Here is a 19,545-nt window from a genome sequence, read left to right on the forward strand (position 1 = left end):
CGATGAAGGGGCGGGCCGGCTTCAAAGGCGCGCTATATAAATCAATTACTGGCGACAAAGCGTCCGCGACCGTGGCGGTGGAGCGGCGGCGACGTCCGCGCAAACTCGATTACCTCGAATGTCGATGTCTCGTCTACTACAGCCGACGAGAGGACGTACGGGCGAAAGAGAGAAGAGCGTGAAAGAGAGAGAGAGAGAGGGCTGAATGCAGGATGAATGGTAGTCGAGAAAGCAACGTGTGCGCCACGTAATCCAGTTATGACCAGCGCGAAATCTCTCGCGGCGAAAGAGCAGCTTAACTTGGCTGTGGCTGTCAACTCGACTTTGACCCTACAAATGTACGAGTTCGGGCTGGACCACATTCCACCCAATTCCACAATATTTTCCCGTTTCGTTGAAATAGCTTTGTGCCATTACAGATTGCATCTGCTTGATTTATTTATGGATACACATCATCTCTTTTACTACATTCTCGAGATCAGTTCTGTCTTGGAAATATTTAATGTTATGAAAATTTTCTTTGCGCGCTTGTTTGTCTTCATATCGTTCTTTTTCTGTTTGCTCTTAGTCAGATGATTAAATTTTAATACTTTTAATACCGCTGGTAATTTCCCAGGGTAAATTTCATAAGATTTTCATCATGTTGTGCGGTAACACCGCTGGTAACGCAAGGCAACCGGGCACTGTCTGAAAGTAATCGGGAACACTCATCGCGGCTCGTTTAAAATTTCAAAGGTTCGCGTGGGTAGACAAGGTTTGCATTATAAAAGCTCGTTCGCGCCGGGATTAACGAGAAGATCTCGGTAAATATTTTGGTGCACATCGCGTGGCGTTGGCCAATGTTCGGAAACGAATATCAAACTGGAAATCTAAATATGTCAGCGACGAGACGTCGAAAGTAAGTGACGTGAAAGAAGCATGAGCTCATCGTTCAAACTGGTGCAGATTTAATTACTGTGCTGCTAAAATTAATCACGAACGGTATTTTATAATTAAATATCACGCCTGCGATTGTATCAATCGTTGGGCGATGCACATTTCTTAGGGATTGACAATCGATCAGTCGAGTTCGTATAATGATTATTAATTTTGCATGTGACTCGCACGCCATCGAGAGTTTTTTGTTCGAGAATTCTGTGGGGTTTCGTTGATCGCGGGTCAAGTACCCGGATGACACCACTTAACCCCGGGAGGAGCAACGCGCGTAGAATCGCGTCACGCAACTGCGCCCAAGCGCATTTGCCCTCTGGACTTACATTGTGTCGTTACTCGAAGTGGTGTAGCGCGAATATACGACGTGCGCAGTGACACGGCTTACATAAGTAACTTTTACGCAAAAGCTCTCTTGCACATCCAGCTCGCCTCATCGGGTCTCCGCGTGCGTCCGTCACTAAGAAACGAGACACACGTAAATCAGTTTATGCAATGTAAATCTTTTCAAATAAGAAAACTATTCTCCGGTCGAGCAGGTCTTCTCTTTTTCTTCAATAAGAATTGCATAGGTATTTTAATACGCGATTATCCACGCAACATTAACGCGTGCGCAAGAATGTCATCACACGGTATTTTCCATATGAACAACTTTGTTCATCCTTTTTACGTGATTAATCGCTTTGCTGCCGTGGTACGCGACTTCGATTACACGTGCCTCACGATGAGGCCGCGTCGTAGCGATGCGATCCATGGTATCCTTATGCAAAGGTGAATTAATAATGTCCGCATTCTGATCGCTCGCGTTCCGCTTGGAGGGTAAACCGTAATGCCGTGCGCTACGTGACGAGCAATAAGTACCCGCATACGTTAACGCGTTCGTGCTCTCACCCCCTGAGCTCCGAAGTGCGCTGCTGACAGACGTGTGTTAACTCACGCGATCTTGGAGGGGGATGCACGCATGTTAAGACAGATGTGCACGCGAGCTATATTCGGAGCCTGGCCCGGCTGCGTGGTGCGTGTCAGCCATCGCGTTTGTTTTAGCGTTCGAACCAACACCGCCACTTCCGGCTGGGCTATCGCGCCGAATTTGAACGACGCAGCTGTTCGAATCGATGAATTCCTATCCCGCGAGCGATCAAAAACCTTCAAGATCATCCCGCGCGTTGCGGTCCCTCGTCCGCGCCGTTTAACAGTGCATTAGCTGCTCATACGCGACGCTTTGTTCCGTTTGACGGCGTAACAAGTGTCTCGTCTCTCCGCAATTACGATGTTTATCCCGTTCGTGTCAAGCATGATCTATTTCTAGAACAACACGACATCGCTAATCTCATTGAACGAAGAAAAAATTCATGCATAACCCAGAAACGCTCATATTTACAGTAGTGTCTTTTTCTTGTTGCAGGTACGTAACGTTGTGGAAATCTCATGGAAATTGGCCGTTTCATAAGTAAGTCGTAAATTATTTAACATTTGTGATGAACGAGGTACACGGGTGTCATTAAGCAAGTATTCCTTTCTTTAACTCAGTTTCAAGATTGCAAGTTTTTAATTGCTTTGTATTTATTAATAGTTAAGTAATGCCATAGATACCATGTACAATTTATTGCAACGTCGACATGGCAGCAAATCAAATCGAGAAGCCATAAATTTGAATTTTTTAATATTCAATATTGCTCCGTCAATTTTTTGTATAATACATCTTTTCGCATTTTTTTATTTTTTGTTTTTTGTTTAACCGAACCTTAAATGTATAATGTTGATCAGCTCGCGACACATAAATTTTATCGTACGGTTTTAATATTTACGCGAGTTGTCAAAGTCACTAAGCTACTTTTAATTCTTAATGACTTTATGAATTTTTATAAAGGCGGAAGTTGCATTTCCAAGCCGTGGAATTGCATGCATGGACATTGCAACATGTAGCAGAGTTTTTTGCGGTATCAAAAAAGCCGCATGCATATACAATTGAATGCAGTCACAGGTTAACTATATGTAATTATTTAGACAGTACGGATTACTGTCAAGTCAACGTCGAGGTTTTCTATGCAAGATTTCCCTCCAATGCATTTCTTTTACTAAGACTTAGGAATACTAATCAATCAGGAATATTAATGTATGCTACTCTGACATGCCGGGGTTAATCGAAACGTATTTTATCGCAAAATAATTCCAGAAAAACGCCAGCGTCAGAAGGCAATGTTTTTTCTCCCAACGTCCGCGTATTTTCTACTTTGTAACACACGCATTATTTCGCGTTGTAAGATTAATATCACGAATAATAAAGCATCCTGTGGTGCATGCACTCGCGCTAATCGTACATTCTCGGGATGCGAACCAAAGACAGAGTCGGACCGATGGGGATTAATGAAGGGGTTTCATCCGCGTTAAACAACCAGACATAATGATTTCACGGGCGAGCGACCGCTCGCGCAGTTGCAAGCTTGCGCGGTGCCGCTGATGGTGGCGCAACGATGGTGGTGCAGCAGTGAAATCGTCGAGCAGGGTGTTCTCTCGCACGCACCGTCGCCCCCGTAATCGCGGTTAATTAACGACTCCGGGCTAGTAACGAGGCTGCCGATTGCTAGCCGTGAGCGCCGACCATGATTATTCCCGCCCGTCTCTTTCCGCTTCCGGTTCGCCGAACGCTGGCGGTCCGATTGTCATCGTCGTTGCCAACCCCGAACTTGCGCTTGACTTTTTTTCCTTTTCGTTCCTCTACGTTTCTCTCTTGCCCAGCAGGTGCCTCGTTTTCGCTGCTTTTCACGCTTTCTTGCCGCGTATCGTTATCGGTGCGATTTGCGTTGACGGATACTGCGCACCGACGTTTCTTCTCAAAACGATAGTGGAGTTGCATTAATCATTGTTATTAATTTATCGAAATACATTAAAATAGTTTTAAGCAAAACGGATTCGATAACAATTTAGTGGTTGAAGGATGTATCGCACGAGAGATACATATTCATGATCGTACATGTCATAGTTCCTTATCGCACAACGATGTTAATTACCCAGATTGTGGAACATCAGCATGTTCAGTATAGATTATCACACAATGTACAATAGCAAAGTTGCAATGCGATAGAAATGTAAAATGCAAAACTGTTATGCGTTTACATGTAAAACTGATAGCCATTCTGCGCGATCGTTTTTTCTTGTCTTGTCTTACATTTTTAAAACGATTATCTGAACGAAAGGAGACTTTTGGTATAGATCAGTTATTTTGGAATTTTCCCTCCAAAAAAGAGAAAAAAAAGGATCGCCGTTCCACATCGTTTCACGTCGAGGATCTCGGAAAGACGCGCGCGCAAACGGGAACGCGGTGCTTAAATTTCCGGGAGCGCGGGATAAATGCCGGGATTTTCCTTCGGTACCGTGCCGTCGGCGTTCAGCGGATAAATGTGTTTCCCCGAGAGCGCGACGAGTGATTAAGATCTCGCGTTTTCCCCGTGCGTCTCGGATGCATCGCCGTAGCTGTCGACGGGGGGGATGCAGCGGGAAACATCTCTATCCTGCCTCGGAATGGAAGAAGAAGGAAGAGCAGCAGCAGCAGCAGCTTGAAAAGGGGATCGCGAGCGGCGCGTTTTTCTTCTTGCTCGCTTTAAGCAGCCAGGCCGCTTTTCTTCCGCAGAAAATGCGGCTTTTAAATCTCGATCCGCGTCGTTTCCCCGTCGGAAGAGCGGCAGCTGGTTTCTTTCTCCTTTTCTCTCTTTCCCTCTCGAGAAGACAAGGGGCGGGTGGATGAAGGAGCGGATAAACGGTCCAGATGCAGGTGGCGGGGAGAGTCGCGGGTAGAAGAAGGAAGAAAAACCCGAGGGGTGGATCGTCGAGCCCTTCCCACAGTCGGTCGGCGCTGTAGGTATCTGTTCCCCGGCTGAACCGACGGATAAGTCGAGGTCTCAGACGGGATTCTTTATTAAAAATGTCTTTCAGAAACAAGGAGGAAAGAGAGACAGTGAGAGAAGATTTCGGAGGTGTAGGATAATACGAAGGTTTCCGCGAGGGTTTCCGCGAGGGCGCGAGGGAGTCAGAACAGAAGTTGAAATTCTTCCTGATCTGTCTCGTCTCTCGGCCAGATTAATCTTGCAGAACGGCCCCCGGTGGATCGTGCTTTCTTCCTCGTCCTCTTTTGTCTCTTCGCCCTCCGCGCCGACGGATCAGACATTATTAGAGAGCATTAGAGTCCTCTCGGTGTAATTACGTCCACCCTCGACGCGCTCCCGCGTCTTTTATTCTTGGCAGACCTTGCATTTTCCTAGTTGAAGGCCGCATTGGATATTGAAAGCCGTTGTTTTGATGCATTTAGGACACAGTTTTATTATCCGATACATGACATGTTGCATCTTCATTTAATATTAATAATACAGACTCGAGCATTTATTTTCGAAGAAGCAGAAAATTAGAGGAACAATACTCGTGCTTAAATTGTTGGAAGACTTGCCGAATGCTTCTCTCTTTCTAGTCTTTTTTTTTCGTTTATCACTACTTTCGGATTCACCGGTTACAAGCTTCCGACTTGAAGATACTTTCCCGCGAACGGACGACACGTCATAGATATTCTGAGACGCGAGTCATGGCGAATCACCGGTTGAGCTCTCCCGTCCTCTCTGCAAGCGGAATATACACGGTTAGTGTGTAGGTACTCGGCGCGAAAAGTTCTCGTGGCCGTTAATCTCTCGCCCTCTGGAAGTTTATCGCGCGTTCCCTGAAAGCTCCGAGCAAGTTCTTCCGCGAGTGGGATCTCGACGGTTTCTTTACCTTGCCTATCAAGCCGCCAGCGCGAAATGACTCGCCAGCACACGAGAGAGCTCGTTCCAGAGTGAGAACTTGCCGAGATGGTGGCGTGCACCGTGTATTTTTGCAGCCGAGCATTATTTTCAGATGAAATTTTCGTCGGGTGAGCTCGCGCACACGATAATCACGGTTGTCTAATACGTGATAATCGGGAAATGCCGTGTCACTTGAACGTTGCTGATCATTCGCAAGTTTCACTGACTCTTCCGGTTCCATGGCACTTCGTTTGTCGAGAGAAAGCGCTTTTGCATCGGTTGCATATACGTACAATACTAGAAAGCGTTTAAAAAGCATGCAACACACATGTACAGTCATAGGCACAAAGGTTGCGACACTTTTTTTTTACCTGAGTTTATAAACACGCAATCAAATTCAGGATGCGAATCGCTGTGACGCGCACATGTAACTGTGTTACACATGTATACGCAAATTTGACAACTTCATGATCGTTCATCGAGTAGGCACGCGTCACAGTGATTCGCATCCTGAATTTGATTGCGTGTTCATAAACTCAGTTAAAAAAAAAGTGTCGCAACCTCTGTGCCTATGACTGTACATGTGTGTACGAATGCGATTGGTGATATCTGAATTGCTGCTCGATACTGGAGACCCGTTTGAGGGTCGACTCTTTCCGAGCCGACTTTTGTTATCGGGATAGCAAGCGCTTGGCCTCATATTTCTTTCTTTCACCGTGGCCTGCATCCATCCGCGCACATGTGTGTCAAGATAAGCACGAACGCTGACACGACACGACGGCGGTCGCGAGTACGTACTTACTTTGTACCGGCGTAAATCGACGTCGATTCGAGTTCACGCTTTCTGGAATGGCGAATGCGCTTTTGTCGCTTATCACGGTATACTTTGTGTATTTATTACACGCGCTGTGTTTCATAATCATTTTACTTTTAGACATTTTTTGCAAAAAACACGATAACAGTTTTATCCAAAATTAATTCTAGATTTAACTGAAAGTAAATAATCTCATTATTTGGCGTATTTGTATCGATCACATTGCACGGAAACCATACCAATAAAGATATGTTACAAGGTAAAATAATCGCTAAGTCAATGTACGTGATCTCCGCCAGAGATTCCTCAGTTGTAAATTTTCAGACGGTGACCTAGCACTTGCTTCCGTGCAAAATGGATAGGTTTCGAGATCTATCTGGCCTCCGAAGAGCACCTGTGAATTTATTCCACGAATTTATAGCGCGATCTTTGCCAGCATGCGGCATCGGGGGGTCTATTTTTCGCAGCGGATCCCAGCTCTTCTCAGATTTTACGAATTCACGAGCAGTCAGCAGGAAGATGTACTTCCTAGAAGGAAATTATCTATCTTCAGCTTTACGGCCGTTCACAGAGTCCTTGACGAGAACTGCTCGAGTCGAGGAAACTCGGAGGGAAGATCGGTTGGTGCTCGCGACCTCAACGACACACTGGGTCGTTAATATTAATTAGCGCCGGTGACATCACGGGAGCCACCTAAATATTTGATTACCCGGGATACCCCGCAGAAGAGAGCAGGACTTGCTCTCCGGCTTTTCCGGATCGTTAGTCGCTGCTAATCACCCTTTAAACTCGTTCCGACGTCAGAAAATGACCTCCTTCGCTCGGGGTCGTCTCTAGATTAGACGTGAAAATGAGGTTAATGTGAAATTTTCAAATATTGCCTGGTTATTTACCTATCTCGCGTCAATCTTGTAATTTGATATTAAACGATCGTGAAAATTAGAATAATTCAAGTTTTAGATAAGTAGCCTGCAGAAATTTGAAAACCATGGATAACACGATCCTACTGATCTTATTATATTTATCTATTGTCACGATTGTAGATCAATGTCTATGCATCTTCCTACCTGAAATTTGCAACGTGCGTATCGGAATATTTCTAAGGAAAGAGGAAAAGAAGAAAGTATCTCCGTCGGTAGTGTTCCCGGAACGGGTGTCATCGCGGGGTTGTACGAAGGAAATTGGAGGCTTCTCGGGAACATATTGGCCTCTCAATCCTCTCCAACTACCTAGCGCGAGCTCTCTTGTTGGAGGGGCGAAAGAGGATGCAGGGTGGAAAGGAAGAAGGAAAGCAGTTCAGAGCTTTGGCACGGAGATCTGGCAGAGTTTAAAGCTGGACAACTAGTTTCGTAATCCCTCGTGTTCTATCATCGTCGTTATATCGTTTCGAGAATGAAAAGGAGAAAGAATGAAAAAGAGAAAGAATGAAAAAGAGAAAGAGGAAAAGAGAGATGGATAAGTTTAGTTAAAATAAACTTGTTCGAAGAACAGCATACGATTGCACGAGATGGAATATTGGCTGGAGCGGTATCGCAATTAATTTACACAGAGAAATAGATATCAAAGAAAAATCCAATATATTTGATCCGGCAATAATTTTTCATATTTAATAATATTAAAATGATATTTTACACAAAGTTTTATGTCAGCAATATGTACAAGAAATGTGTAAATGACGGGAAAAGGATTGTTCTGAAGGCATATTAACCCGAATTATTTTAACCGAAATTTTATTGAGATCGCGAGAGCGGAAAGTGTGCCTATATGGAATAAAGTAGGTGAGAGAAGAACCGTCTCGCTGCTGTCCTAGCTCGAAGAGGGTGAAAGCGTGTCACCGTCGGCACCGACAGCGACGACGGACCAGAATTGCCCTATCGGAAAAGGGTATCGACCCCACTCGCTTCCGGCTCGTTCGCGTACGGAAATGAGGCAGGTCGACGCGCTTCGTACTTGCGTACCACCTTCGCCCGCGCGCATCGACTCCAATCGGGGTGAACTTTCGTAATGAAAGTTTCCGGGACTGCGGGAGGGATCGTTTCTCGGAAAATTCATCCAGAGTTTGTTCTCAAGTGCAAGGATTCCGAGAGAAATCTCGGATTGTTTAGCGGTGGCGTTAATCGATCTTGGAATTGAATTTGTTTTGGTTCGAAGTTAGTATCGTGCGTGCAGGGTGGAGAATCGCATTTCAACAGTAACGATAAAATTTTAACACTAGATTTCTTGGTCAATATCCTTCAAATGTATTTCTTTCGCGAAAATTAAAATATATTTTTTTATTTTTTTAGCGATTTAGTTTTGTTGATCCTTATATTGCGCACAGGATTTTCAAGTGATTTGTATTTCAGCGTAGCTCGTATTCCAGCAAATTTTCAGTTCTTGTGATCACACCATGGGTTATATGCCAGCTGAGCAACGAGGGAAAACGCAAAGCGCCTTTGGTCGTAAAATCGGCACCTTGCCTTGGCAGAAGTATGAAATCGGTCAACCGGTGCCAACCGGTTCCCCTAGTTTCTTCGTCCGACAGAAAATTGCTAATGGTTTCCGCTCGGTCGGCCTGGAAAGGGTAGAACCAGCGGCGCGCTGCTCCAAGAAACGTTACTTCCTTCCTTAGGAAAAAAAAACGAGAAAGGAGCAAGGGGGAGGAATAATGTCGTTTCCCGCTGTTCACCCTCCCACGGCGCAACGCCCTTTATCTGCCGGCGCGCTCAGCTTTATCAAGGAACGCTTCTCTCTCGCAACCAGAACCGGTGTCGTAAAAAAAGGGAAGCCAGGAGAGAAATTATCTTTCCCTTTTCGCTCGGAGGGGCCATCAACGGAGCCGGGCAGAGTTCTTTCGGCGTACTCTCGCCGCCTTAAATAATGCTGAAGGCGGGGAGTACGTTCCCGGATATCGCGGCAGTAACTTCCAATTCCGTTAAACGATCCCGCATTGCGCGAACCTACTGCTGCAACTAATTGCCTCGCGTGACACGGCGCATCCGCTGGAAACTGCTGTCGAATGCAAATCTGACGCTTCTGCAAATTTGTTAAAGATCGCCGAACGATAGTCGGATAGTCGTTGAAATTTTCCGAATATTCGCCGGGCGGTGCTTGCTTTACCACGTTCCACACTGAATCGGCCCTTCAAGCAAAAATTATAGGTGCATCATTCTTTGAGGATATCCGAGTTTCATCCATTTCTATATGTGTATGTAGAAGTATAGAAGTGTGTGTTTGTGTTGGCGGAAATATCGACAAGAGCTACGGAAAAGGGGCTCCTTGGAAAGCGGTGCACGCGCGTCGCGAACGAGATCGGAACATAACAATTACGTGCGGAACAAGCGGGTGGACTCCGTCTACCTCTCTTTTTTCTTTCTCTCGGCCCGTTAGGACGAAAAGTATAGTGCTCGTGTACACAGTAGCGAACCGTAGCCATACGCTGGCACCGGTTCCCTGCTTTTCTCTCTGTTGGTGCCTCCTTCGCCCGTCGAGCACGTCGACCTCGGGAGACCACGACAGTGCCATTCTGATAATGAGCTTGCGCGCGCGGCACCGGAAACGCCGTTCACGTTCGGCTCGCTCGCTATATGATACGTCGTAGGGAATAGCGTGTGGAATCGCAGGATCGATGCTTGCTTGCGACACCGAGCGTGCGCTCGTGCGTCCCGTGATTCGCGTGACGCTCGTTTGCGTTATTAAACGGACACGGATTTGCACAACGGTGCCGGCGACGTCTCTATGATGTGTGGAGGTACACGAAGTCGCGGCGGATCTGTCGTTTCTCTTTGCGGTTCGTCAAGATGCTGAGATCATCGCGTTCTCCATTCGCGGTGGAATCTGTAGCAGTAAGCAATCAAAACGTTTTTGCTGGTGTGCTTGAACCTATTCTGCTGTTCGTTGCTGTTCTCGAGTAGTCAAAATGTGCCTGCGCCCCGGAATCGAATTGACTCACCGAAATTATTTCGGTCTCGATACCCAAGTCGCGGGTCTTGATCGATCCGGTCACCGCACACGAATGAGAAAGCGGCGAACAAACGTCGTTCACGTATGTGAGTAGTTGTATGTACGTGTGCGTATTTGTATGCCGAGCGATTTGCATCGCCTGCGCGTTCGCGGACTCCAAATGCCATTGTTCGCAGCGTTTAACAGCGGATTGACCGGCTACCGCTCCACCGTGCCGGGATTAAGCCTGGTCCGTGTAAAATGATCGGAGGGGGGGCCGATTCGGTGTGTAAACACACGTGTAGAGCCCGCGCGCATCCCCCGGATATGCGTTACCCTCGCGACCATACGCATTCGACGATGCGCGCGTGTCACTTGACGACCACATTCTGTGTGTATCGTCGATACGCTGTCACCGATCGCCAGTGATCCTTAGACATCGGGAATAATTTTCGAAATTTCATACCGCAAAAAATAGCCCTTTTGAGAAGGGAAACGAGAAGAGAACCGCATGGATATCGCTACGTATGCCGCGTTGAATTAAAACGACTGTCGTGTAATAATCGTTCGCGGTCTCGAATATGAATATTTTTGCGCTCGAAAACGTGATTTCTGTCGCGCGAGTTCACCCCGTGTCGAATTATTTAGAAGTAATGAAATTACATTAAATAAATTTCATTATGATGCGCGCACGTTACGCGCGCCGATGTGAAATCATGCGAATTTCGGAGGCCCATCACGATGGTCGGTCGACCACATCCGACCAGATAAATAAAGCGTATTTTGTTTCTGCGAATATTTTGACAGAAATAAACCGTCGCGATGGGAATTTCTCATAAATCCAAAATTCGTTTGGCTCGCGGATCACTCGTGGAACTCGAGGGGGTGCGATCCGCCGGTGGAATGGAGAACCCCTGGACTATACAGTTCGCGGTTACCCGACACATACACACACAAACAAACACACACACACACACATATACACATGCAAAGGAAGAGAGCTGTTCGCGCTTATATACCGCGTGCACAAATGCGAATGCGCGCACCCGCCCACGTGGACACACACGGAAGCCCAACGGCGGAAGCCCTCGAGGGCAGGGACGAGAACCATTCGCCGGGGATCACAATCAGCTCGCTCATGCATCGCGCATTTGGCCCCTTGCTCGCTTCGATCCGCACAGCAGTACGCGCCACGTTCGTCCGTTGCACCTCGGGGGAGACAGAGAGTAATAATGCTCGCGCATTAACCCATCGCCGCAGTCTGTTGCGTTATACGCGTGACGGTTGCTTTTAAAGAACGTGCGGTATATTATCGGCGCAATTTTTTATAGACTCGCTGCAGAACGCGGTGGTGGATGAGCGCGCAACGCTTTTTCTGCGAGACCGAGCGGTGGCGGTATTTTGCAATATATATTTTGATATTTGTCTGTGCCAGAAATGTGCTCTTGTACTGGATGTATTTTCGAGGTAAAATGTTGCGAGCAATAATCGGAGGGTAATAAATGTCGACGGTGACGCGACGAAACTTGGTTGAAAGGGACCGGACTTTGTGGGGTTTGCCACGTGTTGCCGAAAATTGGCGAGTTCCACTTGGCTGCACCGGGCAGAATCGAACGATACCGCGTCGATGGGTTATTTGTGGAGGTCGATTCTTTTGTAATACATTCGAGGGCCATCGAACCGGGCTTATTATTGCCACGCGACCACTCGCGTCGAGTGGGAGGTATAATGAATGAATTTGGTGATTGTTACGGGTATACGTTGCATTAATCTCGACATTTATAATTTTCGACATTCAATTTCCCGAAAATTCATCGAACTTTACTCTTTCATCCGTTTATTGGCGTCGAACACTTAATCGAGCTCGAAAATGTGTTATGAGATTATAAAAATTTTATATGTTTTTGTACTAAAAGCCCTTTTACAACGTAAACTCATTGGCGACTGCCGCGTTTTACCGGAATTATTATGCATTAATGAGAGCATAATCACGTTGAAAACGCGAGCGTATGACGATAGCCAACTAACGTGACGCGCGTTTGTGCGCATTTCGGGTTCTCGACCTTTAACGTTAATACTTTGGTGTATATCGGATTTCGAGCGATCAGAAAAACTGCGCCGCCCACTGCGTTTCAACGAGTAACACACGTGTGCGTGCGTGGGCAAGAATTAATCGGGATATTTATATCGCGCATAACGTCGATCATTCTCGCCGCGCGATATTGAATAACGGTGTTCAAAAGCCAGGATAGTTATCGTCGCGTTAATATCGCGGAGAAACGAGCAGTGCGGTCGCAGAAATATGCTCGGGAAGCGCTTTACTCTGCATCCGCGTCGCATTTGAGAAAATCAAGAAAAAGAAAAAAGGAATAACAAGTGAAGAGCTGCAGCCGCACGAGAGAGGAACGGAAAAGGAAGGAGCGTCGCCGGTGTAAGGTAGCTCAACTGCTCTGCGCAAAGAGAGCGGCGAGATGAAATAACGGGCCGGGTGGTCGCGCGCGAAATGGAATGAAAATTCGCGCGGAAACGGAGGAGCGAGAACGCGAAAAATTAAACTCTGCCACCCTCCGTCCACCGCCCCGCTTCTCATCCTCTCTCTTTCTCTCTCTCTCTCGCTCGCTCCATCCGTTTTCCTTTCCGACTCCTCCACCCTGCGAACCGCGGCTTTTTGTCCCGTTCGCGAGTGAAGAGAGGAAGCGAGAGGGAGAAAGCCGATCCGTGTTTGCGAGCCGAATGTGATTGAAATCAAAACGCCGCGGTGCTGCGTTTTCCCTTCCTCCTCCCTTTCCCCCCCAGGGGGATGGCAGGAAAATCGGAAAAACGGCCGATCCGCAAATCAACTATGTACGCAACGTCGCCGCAGCGTCGGCGAATTGTTTTGCTTTTCGCTTGTACCTCTCGCACGCTCGGTTAACCGGCAAGCGATGTATTATAAAAGAGCACGGCCACCGAATGTTTGCGGTATATCGGTTTTTTTTTCTGTGTTTTTTTCTTTTTTTAAATTTATTTAAGGAATGTTGCGAATTTCTGAAATTGAATTAGATTTGAAATTTCGGAGAAATTTTTTCTCTCTCAACTCGATACAGCTGGTTGCGCGGATAAGTTGTTGCTTCGTCTCGAGAGTCCGCCGCGCGAAATTACTGTCGCTACTTCCCGCCTGCGGATTTCTAGCGCAAGGCGCAATCAGAGCACGACTTTCTGAGAAGTTTACACTTCAGCGAGTCGCGATTCGTCATTGCGACCGGCGATTTTCCCTCGCCGATAAACTTCCCGTGAGAGGCAGGTCCGCGGCAGCGAAATTCAGTAGATAGATAACGCGAGGCGAGAAGATTGCGGAGCCATTAAACTACCCGCGCGCCGGGTATACATTGTTGCGCGAGTGCGCCTCGACCAGTTGTGGCAATAACGGCATCGTTAGGTGATCTGCAATTATTTTCGTGGCGTGTTATTATCCTGTTCAAGGATGGGAGGGTTGCCTCCGGGTTCTCACCGCGCAATTTGACGGCACGGAGGGTCCTCGTCCGTCTCCTCCTCGCGTTGCCTGCCGACTTAGCGACGTTAATTACAAGGCCCGATAAGACGCGCCGTGCATCAAGTTTTATCACCCTGTTAATGCGCTTGTGCGTTTCATATCTCGTACGACGAGTGCAGTTCGCGTGATCGTAAACGCGCTTGCCTCGTAGAACCTTGCGAGAAGGATTCCATTCCTTCTAAGTGTTCGTTTGATCCCGCGACTCGCGTGAAAACGCGAAAAGATCCATCAACGAGATTTTCAGGCGCATTCAGCAAGTCTTGAATTCGATCTCTATGATCCTTTACTCTGATTCTCGCGCGGATTATATCTCTCTTTTTCATTATATTGATCGATCGACGAATATTAATTTACATGTACATAAACTCGGAATTGCTCTGCACCAGCGAAACTCGCGGATTATTCGGCTATCGGTCTTCGTTTTTTTCAATCTGCATTTCGCGACATCGAAATCGTGCGCGATCTACGGGGACGTGTCGCGAGAAAGGAATTCCAAATCCCGAGCTAGCACTAGTCAGTCGAGAGAGAGCTCCAACAGGTACATGGCGCCGTCCCTCGGGACGCCGCGTACACGAGGGGCAGCGGAAGGGCCAACCCTTTTAGCGATTTTCTCACCCCCGTCGCTACACGCTCGGCGCTGCTCGCCAGGGGCGCGCACACGCACGCGAATTACTACCTCTTCCTCCCCTCGCTGCCGAGTCGTGAGCGTGGAAACACGTGAGGTCTCCTAGCGGAAGGGTGGCACGCTACGGGGGGGTGCGAGATGAAGTCGATAGCGGGGGCTCGAGAACCCATCGCCGTTGCCGGGCGTCGACAATTAGCGCGCCCCGACGCAAATCGTCCCCTAATCCGGAGCTTATTTCCTACACGCCATTGAGCCGCAGGCCGGCTGAAGAGTCCCGTATGGCCGGACAGAAAAAGAAGCGTGAGAAGTATACAGAAACACAGGGCAATATGTGCAGATGAGTATCGAATGTTTAGTTTGCAAAATTATTGACTTTTCATTTAGCGGTCGTTCTCCCTCGCACATGCATCCGCGAGATTCGAAAAATGAAAGAAGATCAAGTGCAAGAATAAATATGTCAATCGGAAAACACGGAGGAGCAAGAATATTTCATGTTAAAAGCATAGAACCAAGGGAAGGGGAGGATATTTTTATATTACTAAAGGTAAAAGTATCAACACTAAAAATACACGGGAACGGAAACGAATTATCGATATTTTATTACCGGCGAACTTAATGCAGCGATGCTCGAAATACTCGGTAGAAGACCTACCGATTCCATCGTAGCCTTAACTGCCTGCCCGTTACGTCGTAAGGGAGTTGAAAACGACCGGCGCGCATTCGCGCTCACGCGTTTACGCTCGCGCGTGCAAAGGCAGACGACGGGGAATATTTTCCATGGCGTGCGCATTCGTTATTCGACCGGTCGATGCCGGGTAATTGAATACGCGGCTTTTATACGCGGTCGAGGGTGGTGTGTGCGCGGCTCGTATACAGGATGACGGCGAGAATGGAGGGTTGGTTTCTCTCTCTCTCTCTCTCTCTCTCTCTCTCTCTCAATAAAGGATAGGGTGGTAGAGAAGAGAGACAGGGGAGAGTTTAGCACACAGTTCGTACCGAAACGCGTAGGACGGCGGGCGAACGAGAAGAGTGGATTGGCGTGTGGGGTGCACGAGGTGGAACGCGACGGAGGGATCGCGGGGGTAGCTCGCTCGGTGTGTGTTCCGCTGTTCCGGGGTTTTATAGCGGCGGTCGGAATTAATGAGGGGCCGTGTTTTCACGGCGACCGAGTGGCGGTGCAGATTTCATTTTACTATTTACCCCGGGGAATTTATTTGGCAACGAGCGGCGAACCGGCGCGCGGCACTCACGCGCGTTGGCTGTTGTCAGGCTTGTTGGAGGGGTTGACGATGACGATGCGCGACACGACCGTCACGTTTGACACCGCGACGATTCCGACGAATCCTCCTACTTGCGTCAATCGTGTCAATCAGGTCAATTGGCGGGTCTCTTTGAGGATTTCAATAATTCTAATTGATGTTCCAAACGCTGCCTGATGAAGAAATTCACGGCTAAGTTAATTGTTAACGTTGCGAGATGTCCAACAGTACGCTTCTCTATCCCGAAAAGATATTATATATCGTTCTGGTGTCGCGTCAGAAATCAGACATCACAAATAGGACTTTATACGATGACCTCTAGAAGTCGTTTCGTCTAAATAGCCCTTTAGTCGCTCCCCCTTTTCCATCCGCTCTTTTCACCCCCTTCTTCACGTGGCGGACGGGGGAGAATGGCCGTGGGAGTCGTCGCAGCCCCACCGGTGCCGGCGAACAAAACGTTATTAAATCGTGAATTCGCGTCACGTTTCACGATCTAACGAATTAATATGGAAATTCCGAAGCACCTTACGAACGAACGAACGAACGGCGTCGACGCGAAATCCCACGGGCACCCCCGGGAGCAACGGGCAAGAAGATCGCGTCGCATTGGCGTCGACATTCTGATTCCACCCTCGTTTTCACCAGTAGCTAGCCGGTAATCGAAAGTTCGGATACTTAATGATGTTTATCGATCGTGAGGAGCGAAACTTAATACCAGAAATCGAGCGTGAGATAAATGTGTGTAAAATTACATGCTAGTATTTAATTATAGTAGCATATAAAAATATGTAGTATAGAAGCTCATAGAGCGTCCGCGTTTGAGGGGTTGAAATCAAGAGGGTAGCGGAGTCTAATTTACAAACCTATTGGAATATGAAACCGCATTTAGCGAGAAAATTGTAGACTCGGTGCACTCCGTTTCGTCAAATCCATCAATTGGGGGAACATAGCAATTTCGTACATGTGTAGAGGGGTGCTTATGTAATCGTTAGTTTTTGTGCGGTAACGGAGATTCAACTGGATCGTCTACGGGGAAGACGTACAAATGTGACGAAACTCTACGCCCATGATTACGGTCGTAGCGTTACCGGGGCTAAAATGAAACGTATATTTGAGGTTACGGCGGATCAGGGGTTGGAGCCTGGCGGGCCCTGGAGTCGTTTATATGGTGATTCAATGGGGGTGCTTGGCAAAATGTCAAGGGACTCGTAAGGGTGGCCTCGAGTTTCGGCGGGTTTTCAAGCCCGCCGTCGCCCTTGGTACCCCTGCTGGTTATTCGTGCAAAAATCTCACGTTCGCAGCGTTTCGTGCGTTTCGCGAACGGTAAGGAACGAACTTTTCGTGATAACACCGACGAGGAAACTCCCTGAGAAGTTTTCCTAAAGTGGAATTTATCGGTCGTGCGATGCTAAAAGCGAGCCAGGAGAAATCAAGAGATCTTTCTACAAAGATACTTTTATTAATATATTCATCACATCGATTGCTCGCTCCGCGATAAAAATAGAAACGTCGAGTAATTGTCCCATACATCTGTACATCTTTCATACTTGAAATAAAAAAATAATTAATAAATGTAATAATTTTAAATACGAATAAATTAAAACATGGTCGCGTTCGCTTCTCGAAGCGCGTCAGAGGTTTAACGCTAATCAGTCGTAGCTTTCTATCGTTTGACTCGGCATTGTGTTTCTGACGTTAATTGATTCAGCCTACGATAATGCAAGCGTTGAGTGGCGCGAGCAATTTAATGGCGAGATGCTTTCCGACCTTGATACGAACCGAACCGATGAATCGACGGCTATTTGTACCGCACATAGGACAGATGTCCATCCGACCGCGGTCGCCGGCGGTCTTTGTCAAGGCTGTAGTTTGCACACGCTTGTTACGCAACGCAAAAATATGGGCAAGCGAGTGGGTGGGTGAGTGAGCTGAACTCTGACAGTCGATTGTTATCGCGCGCGGACAAAGCGTCATCGAGGGTCAGAAGCAGATTGCAAGTGGGGAAGGTTACCGCGGGGCGCGGGGCAGGAGGAAAGTCAATGGGGAAAAATGACATCGATTTTGCGGTAACTTCGATACCGGGCGCGTGTTCAAGGAATTAATTGAAGATCTAATCTGATAATCTCAAAATCGCGGAGCTTCGACTAGTTGATCACGAAGCACGTAAGTAACAGGCGGAATTTTACATTGTGATTTAGTTGCCACGGAACTATAGGCGGTCGCGATTAATGGCGAGTTAAAGAGGCACAGAAGATGAAGTCGACGCATCAGATCGCAACCCCGTTAAAGGAAGGAGAATCGTGTCCGGACTCTCCTCCCCGTCTTTACCTCGTTCGGTCGCAAATCGATTGGAAACGGCCGGCGAATACAAATCGCCGGCACATATAATCCGCTTCCCTCGCGAACCGCAATTTGTCTTCCGGGCCCTTTCGTCGTTTTCTGTTAGACGCTGCCCTTGCCGAGCCGGTCCGCCTCCCTTCGGCTAATCCGCCGCCCCGGTCCTTCCGGCATCGATTTTTCACGCGAGACCCGACTTCCGTGCGCGGCCAAGGGTGCCTCGCACGGGAGGGACGGAGGAAGAGAAACGGTGAGAGAGGTGGAGGGTTACGCGAGGAGTCAGGAGATTAAATAGGAAAAGGTCAACCACGATCTGACACGAAGAACGGCCACCGCTGTTATATCGTTCCCTTCCTTCGGTACTTCACCTTCCACCATATTTCTTCCTCTTGTGGCGATCAAATTCTTGCGTCAGTAGACTTCTACTTTTTAGTATCGTTATTTAGCGCGTACGAATGTTTAGCAATTTTCAAGAATTTCTGATATTTTGCTTTTCAAAACGACGAAACGTGATCTACGCTGTTTACGCAGTAAGATGCTTAATTACTTGATATTAATTAAATGAATTTCGCATTTCTGTCTGCATGGTAAGTTACTTTATTTCCTCCGTTACTTCACGTGGTTGAATCATCTTATTTAATCTCAGCACATGTTGTGTCGTATGCCGTTCTTGCGTTCTTCGGGGATTATGCCAAGAACAAAACAAATTTCCTCCCTTTCTTTCTCTTCCTACCCTCGTGCACTGCGGGAGAGCACGCGAGAGGGAGAACCGCAGGCATCGACCAGACTGCCGCCCTCTCTACATCCGCGATTCTCTTTCCCAAGGGTGTTCTCGGTTGGTTATCGAACGTCGGCACGACAACCACCGAGTTACGGAATCACATGAGACACTCGATCTGGAGCCTCATCGAATTATCGGGGATTTCGCCTGCCTTTTTCACCAACTTGCACTCGATGTCACGTACCTATCCGGCAACAGTGTCGGATAGCTGGCGCTTACACGCGTGACTGGCCGGACATTTCTATTCGAATTAATAAAACAAAAACCTTTGCATTTATTTTATTCCGCTCGTTGGTTCATTACCCTCAGTTCCGCTCAATTGGGATAATTCTGATGTAAGTGTGAATATATAATAATATTGCAATTTTTGACGATAATGTTAATAATCGTTATGAATGCTGCGTGCTTCGACGATTTTACTTATTACAAATTATTACTATTAAATTATTATATTATGATTTTAATCTGAATTGTGCTTTGTTGTTTGGAGAAGAACAAAAGTCATCTTTAATTATCTTAAACAACTGATAAACTATTCTTGCATACTGCAACGCGTAGATGTAATATATAGCATTGC

At 47.3% G+C, this 19,545-nt stretch overlaps 1 protein-coding gene and 1 long non-coding RNA gene across 3 annotated transcripts in view; both read left to right on the plus strand.

The window, feature by feature from the left end:
* The window catches only part of LOC105277430, a 52,101-nt gene extending 34,703 nt beyond the window's left edge, over positions 1-17,398 (plus strand). Inside the window, exon 2 of the long non-coding RNA XR_893613.3 lies at positions 2,336-17,398. This is a non-coding gene — a long non-coding RNA (uncharacterized LOC105277430). The remainder of the gene's footprint in view (positions 1-2,335) is intronic.
* LOC105277431 overlaps positions 1-19,545 on the plus strand; it is an 86,995-nt gene that overhangs the window by 46,804 nt on the left and 20,646 nt on the right. The window lies entirely within an intron of this gene.

This window comes from Ooceraea biroi, chromosome 3 (genome assembly GCF_003672135.1).
Source record: "Ooceraea biroi isolate clonal line C1 chromosome 3, Obir_v5.4, whole genome shotgun sequence".
NCBI classification, from domain to species: Eukaryota; Metazoa; Arthropoda; class Insecta; order Hymenoptera; family Formicidae; genus Ooceraea; species Ooceraea biroi.